This window comes from Vidua chalybeata, chromosome 14, assembly GCF_026979565.1.
Source record: "Vidua chalybeata isolate OUT-0048 chromosome 14, bVidCha1 merged haplotype, whole genome shotgun sequence".
In the NCBI taxonomy this organism is placed as follows: domain Eukaryota; kingdom Metazoa; phylum Chordata; class Aves; order Passeriformes; family Viduidae; genus Vidua; species Vidua chalybeata.
Window position 1 is genome coordinate 19,750,258 of NC_071543.1, and position 6,000 is coordinate 19,756,257.

The window sequence follows — 6,000 nt, forward strand, 5'->3', positions numbered from 1 at the left end:
CCACCACCCGGCACGGTCCCGAGAGCCTCGCCAGGGAGAAGACCGCGAGGTCTGGGCCCTCCAGCGCAGGAGGAAAACGCGGTCCCCAACGGGTGCCCACTCTTTATGGCAGATTTCACAGCGGGGCCGGGGCAGGTGAAGTTTCAGCCACGGCCCCAGGAGTGGTAGGTCGGTGGCTCTGTGGATTTCCCTCGTCCCTTACACTGAGAATGCGAGGAAAAGGCAGAACAAACCCGGGATAACGGCAACAAAAGTCCCCTCGCGCTGAGCTAAGACCCGGCGGCGAGGGGAATATTCCATCCACCCTAAAGAGCTTTTAAACCGCGCTGTATCGCGGTTAAATGAATATCCTTAACAAGCGTAAAGACAAGTAGTTTTTCTCCTGCCATAAACATATTGCATCTCCGGTGTAATTATATGCAAACCAGGAGCGAACGAGACATTTCCATTGTAGCTGTCACTCAGCGGAGGGGGAAGCACATGTACATTTGAACTTCAGAGATCCGGGCTGGAGTAAACAGGTCTGAACTTCGGCAAGGGGAGGGGGCGAGGAATATCAAAGGCCAGACGGAGGCAGGCAGAAAGACTGGAGTGGCGAGGAAACCAGTAGGTGCCAGCGGGCTCCCCTGCACCCCGGGGAGCCGGGTCGGCACCGACACTGGCAGCCTCGCCCGCGCACCAGGGTCTGTTGCTCGTTTTGTGATGATGGGGAGAAGTTTCCCCCCTAAAATGAAGATCACCGTTCAGCTGCGTGGGAAATATGCATCGGGCTCGGAAACGAGTGGGAAAACCACGAGGACCGGTTCAAGTGCTGCAGAATAAATTGTGTCCTGTCGCCCAAATGGGGCCGAGGTAGACCTAGGAGTAGGGAACAACGGGTGTCGCAGCCCTGCGGGGAGCTGAGGCGGCTCCCTGCACCTTGGGGCGGCCACGCACCGGAGTCACCCCAGGAAAGGCCACACTCTGGAAGGGGGAAACACCCACTCCTCATCTCTCCCACCCCCTACCCCTCGCTAAGCCATCAGTAGGAGGAACAGTGCAGACCCGCGAGCGGGCAGCAGGGCACGCCGGGGCCTCGGCACCCCGGCCCGGCCGAGAGCATCCGCACCCTCCGGCCGCGCCCCTAGGAACCCCCCCCACGCCTCCGAGGAGCAGAGAGGGTGGGGGAAAGCGGCGAATATCTCAATCAGCGAGGAGGTGACCTGTGACCCGAAGGGTGGCTCTATTGTCCCGCTGTTGCGGGGGACACAGACTTTAGGCAGCCTTTCTGCGTGACTGAGTCCTGAGGGGCAACCGCAAGCCCAGGGCTCCGGGGAGGCATCCCGGCCTCGGGCGTCGCCGGGCCGGCATCAGCTGCCGGGGCAGAGCCGCCCATTTCCCCAGCGTGCCCAGGCCGCTGCCTTTTTGCCCCGGCTGTTTCCGAGCCCGCACCCGGAATACGCGGCCCTCTCCTGCCCTGGGCCGTTCTCCGGGAGCCGGGCGAGGCTAGGCAGACCCTCCCCGCCCAATGGCGAGCACCGGTGAGACGGAGAGGCCCCGATGGGTGACCCTGGCGGTGCTGAGTTGGGGTTTGATGTGCAGAGATTCTCCGAGGAGCCGATGGGGATGAAGCGAGAGGAAGAATAAGGAGGGGCTGTCCCGGGAGGAGCCCTCGCCCCAGTTGTTCAGCTTGCGGCCCCACGAGCGGAGCGCTGCGGCGGGGCCGGGCGCGGGGCGGCGCTGCGGAGCGGCCGGGCCGGCCCCGACGGCCGCCGAGACCGCCGCGGCTCCGGGCGCTGCCCCCGCCCCTGCCCGCGCACGGACGGGCCCCCGAACCCTGCCCGGCAGGATACGGGGCAGGCAGACATGGGGCTCTGCCCCGGTTCCAGCCCCGCTTCCGCCCGGGGCCTCACAGCAGGTGTAAACACCGGCAACAAACCCTCTTCCCGGGGGCAAATCGCCCCTTTTGAACCGGCACCCCTAGGGGCTCTAAACAGCGGTCTCTAGCTGCTGAGGGTCAGCCCCGGGAAGCTGCCGAGCTCCGGGGAAGCAGATTCAAGCCCGTCCTGGGCACCCTGCTCAGCCTGCAGCAGGTCCCTGAGGCGGCTGCGGGGACGGCCCGGGCTGTGCCGGGCTGGAGCGCTCTTCTCCTGGAGTCCCAGGAGAGAACGTGGGGCTCCCTCTCGCTACCAGCCGTTCTCCCTCAGCACTGGGCACAGCCGCAGCCCGGAGCTGCAGGGTCGGCAGCGGGAGTCACCGCTCCCTGTGGCCCCGGGCGGGGACCTGCCGCCGGCCGGGACTGCCCGTTCGGTGCTCGGGCGGAGCAGGGATCTGAGGGGGGCCGCAGGTGGGCCCGAGACCGGGGGTCGGGTCACGCGCGTCGGCTCCGCGCATCGGCGGGCACCCCGGTACCGGGCACCGCGGGTGTCTCCCGCAGCCGGCATTCCATTAAGACGGGGACACGATTTCGCCAGCCCCGATGATGTGTTGGAACAAGGTGTTGAACGATTTAAAGTATTTTAAACAATTAAAACGACGATTTTCGCCATCCTCTCTCTGGCCGCATCGCCCAGAGACTCTCCCCCAACGGCCCGGGGTTTTCCCCAAGGTGTCGGGGAGAGGACCAAGCTCCCCTTCGCCCTCCGGCCCAGGACACATCCCCGACGGTCCCCTTGGGTGATCTGCTCATCCCTTTTTTCTCTTGTGTTCTTTTCCTCTCCGGGACAGGCGGTGCTCCCGCACAGCTGTGGGTCTGACCCGCTCGTCCTTTCGCCCCTGTTCCACTCGTTTCGCCAGCGAGGGCAGCGCTCGGGGGCCCTTCCAGCCCGCAGCCCCGACGGGCTCCGGCCGCCCCGGGCACCGTGGGTCAGCGGGGGCTGGGCGGCCGTGGCTCCCGGAGGGAACCGGGCTCAGCCCTCGCACGCTTTCCTCGGTTAAACAGTCCTGCAATAGGAGCCGCTTTCACCGGCAAAACCCTCCCGAAGCTTTGGGGCCAAGGCGGGTGAATCACAGCGGTGCGGAGTGGGGCAGGGGCTTCTGCCCCAATGTCCCCCTCTGCCCGGGTCCGGCTTGGAACCGGGGTGGTTCATCCCCTGCCTGTGTCCGCGGGGCTTCGGGGACAGCCAGCCGTATTCTCGCTGCCGATGTCCCCACACAGACGTCCCCTCGCGGGTCTGACTCCCTCCCTTCTGCATTTTCGCTGTGGAATTCCCCAAGGCCCCGCTCTGCGGGACGCGGGAGCGCACCCCGGGCGCTGGGGGCAGCGACGGGACCCGCGGTACGATTAACCCGCCTGTGAACGATGTGCTTGCCACGGGGTGAAAGAGTCGAAGCCTTTTAAAGGACTTCTCTTCCCCTACCCGGAGAATCAGTTCGGTAACGAGAACCTTGTCGGGCAGAGGCGGGGGAGACGGCGGTGGAAAAGGTGCGTCAAGTGATCGAGCCCGGAGTGGGCAGTGCCGGTGGGAGGGAGGGCTTGCGGCAATCTGGGCTTCGATGAGGACCGCACCAAAATCAAAATTAAAAAAAAAAAAAAGCTATCAAGAGACAGAAACCAAGATAAATCCAAAACACAACCAAGCAAACGGAAAGCCCCATCGCAGCCCTTCAGCTGCGGCTCCCAGATGAAGGCAGCTCTGTGCCCTCGTTGCGTTTCGATTCTCTCGGCAGGGCTGCGAGCCCGCGGAGGCGGCGGGTGAGCGCTGCGGGCAGGGCTGCGGGCAGGGCTGCGGGAAGGGCTGCCCGCCACATTCCACATCCTCTCAAGTTTTCAAAGCCAGGAAACAGCCATTTCCCGCTACCTTCGCCCGTTCCCAATAGCTTTCAAGGAGTCCACGTTTATTTTTAAAAACTCTTCAGAGAGCCGTAGTAAATTGAGTTTGCTTGTAGCTACAAAGGAGAAAGTTAAGCATTTGTCTATGTTGTTGTATAGGCAGCCAGTTGTTTTAATTAAAGGGTGGGGATCCGTGATATATACATCAGATAAAAGCAAATGCACAGAATAAACTAATTAAAACATTGTGTTTGGAACACATTTTATTTCTTTTTTTGATCTTAGTTGTGTTTTAAAGAAATGTCAGCGCACTATAAAGCAACCTTATTTCCCTTATAGTGTGCGGCGCTTTTCAAAGGCTAGTGTGATATATTTTAGAAAAGAAATCCCGCTGTGAAAGCTTGCGTGTCTTCTCTTTACCAAACTAAGCTCTTGTCAATCATGCCAAGGCATAACCAATCACCAAGTCCCTTTTTGGAAAGCAGCTCATCCCGCTGTGCTTTTATATATCACACCGCAGCATGTTTAGATGCATTTTTACTATCACTTCAGGAGCGGTGACTGATGAGAGCGCAGTTACAGTACCGGCTTCCCCAAACGCCGGAGTTATTAACAATTTGCCTGGCTATTGTGTGCATGTATTTCTCTCCCTCCTCCCTTTTTTCTGTCTCACGTTGCCTCTATTTGTCGTGGACACGAAGATGCAGGAATATTGGGGCCGGGGCTGGTGGTGGGGGTTGGCTTTCCGAGGTGCCCATCACCTGCCTGGGAAGGGGTGACAGGATGTTTCGTGGCTGCCCAGCCGCGGGGAGGGAGAGGCGTCGCGGCTCGGGCTCTCCCCATAGCACTGCGAAGGAAAATAAGGATACACCACCTTGAAACGTGCTCGACCTTTCCACGCCCGGCTGAGGAGAGCCCCGGTGCGAAGTCGCCGGGCCCCCGGAGCCGGCTGTCCCCGTGCCGCCGCTCCTGAGCCCCCGCGGGGGTTCCGCGGCTGGCGGGGTCCTGCTCCGCGCGAGGAAACGGCAGAGCACGGTCAGGTGTGTCGGGATACGAGCCACCCCGACACGGATCGCGACAATACCGCCTGTGTTTCCTCCCTCCTGTAACGCGGAGCCCCGAAATCGTTGCAGGGGCGCCGCGTTTACCTCTTGATCCCAGCAGCAAGGGAGGAAAAAAAAAAAGACATTTCTTCTTTTTGCTAAATTTCTAGACCCTAATTGAAGACAAGTGGCAAATGGTTTTTATTAAAACCCGCCTCCAGTTCCGGGCGTTTCCAGACAAACTGTGCAAACCTCTGGCATCGCGCACGTACAGACACATCCAATATTTCTCTGTTCAGTAATATATCAATATCATCTGGTTTTGTATCTCCAGGCTCAAATTTCAGGGACTCGGCTGTGCAGAGATCCCCCCAGCGGGTCCTTTGATGTGACCATGTCAGAAACCACAGAAAGGGGAGTCGGGAGGGACGGCCATCCCCGACGCCCTTCCGCCTTCCAAGGCGACCTGAGCATAAAGACTGCCGAAGCACAACATATTTACAGAGATCCCCCACCTTCTTCCATCATTTTATCTCACAAGATTTTGCACCGCTCGTTTGCAGGAAAAGCCTGGATCTTCTCCCCAGACTTTGGGGTGCCCCCACGATCATTGCGCGGGTTTGGCTGTACCGGGAGACACGAAATTATTTTGTCGTTTGCCTTAAAAACGGGGCAGATGCGGGCATTTATTTCTATTTTACTTCTCGTTTACTTCTGAGGTGGCAGCGGCTGCTGCATCACATCCACTCTGAAAAGAGAATTACAGGTGCAAATGGACCCGTGGTTTACTGGTGCAGGGGAAAAAAACTAAATCTATTATATATATTTTATATTCTTTCAATACCTGCCACTTCGATGCCGGGAGCCACCCCATGCCCTCCCATTTGCCCTGCAGGAAGAAGCTCTCGGGCATCCGCGCTGTGGCTCCGCATCCGTGGGAAGCCCCTGCGCCCATCCCGCTCCCCCGCAGCAGGGCCGGAGAGCCCCATAACCCCAGAGTCACCCCATCCCAGGAGCCCGGGAACAGCGCTTGGTGGAAGTGGGGGCCGAGCAGGGAATGCTGCCGGCAATGCCATAGCCCCTCTTCATCCCGCAAAGGGCTCTGAGCAGTAGTTAGCATTTTTCTTTTTTAATTTCCTCCACATCAGGCAGAGGAAAGGTCTCCCTTTTGTCCTACATTTCCACCTTCCCCCAAAAATTTGTCTC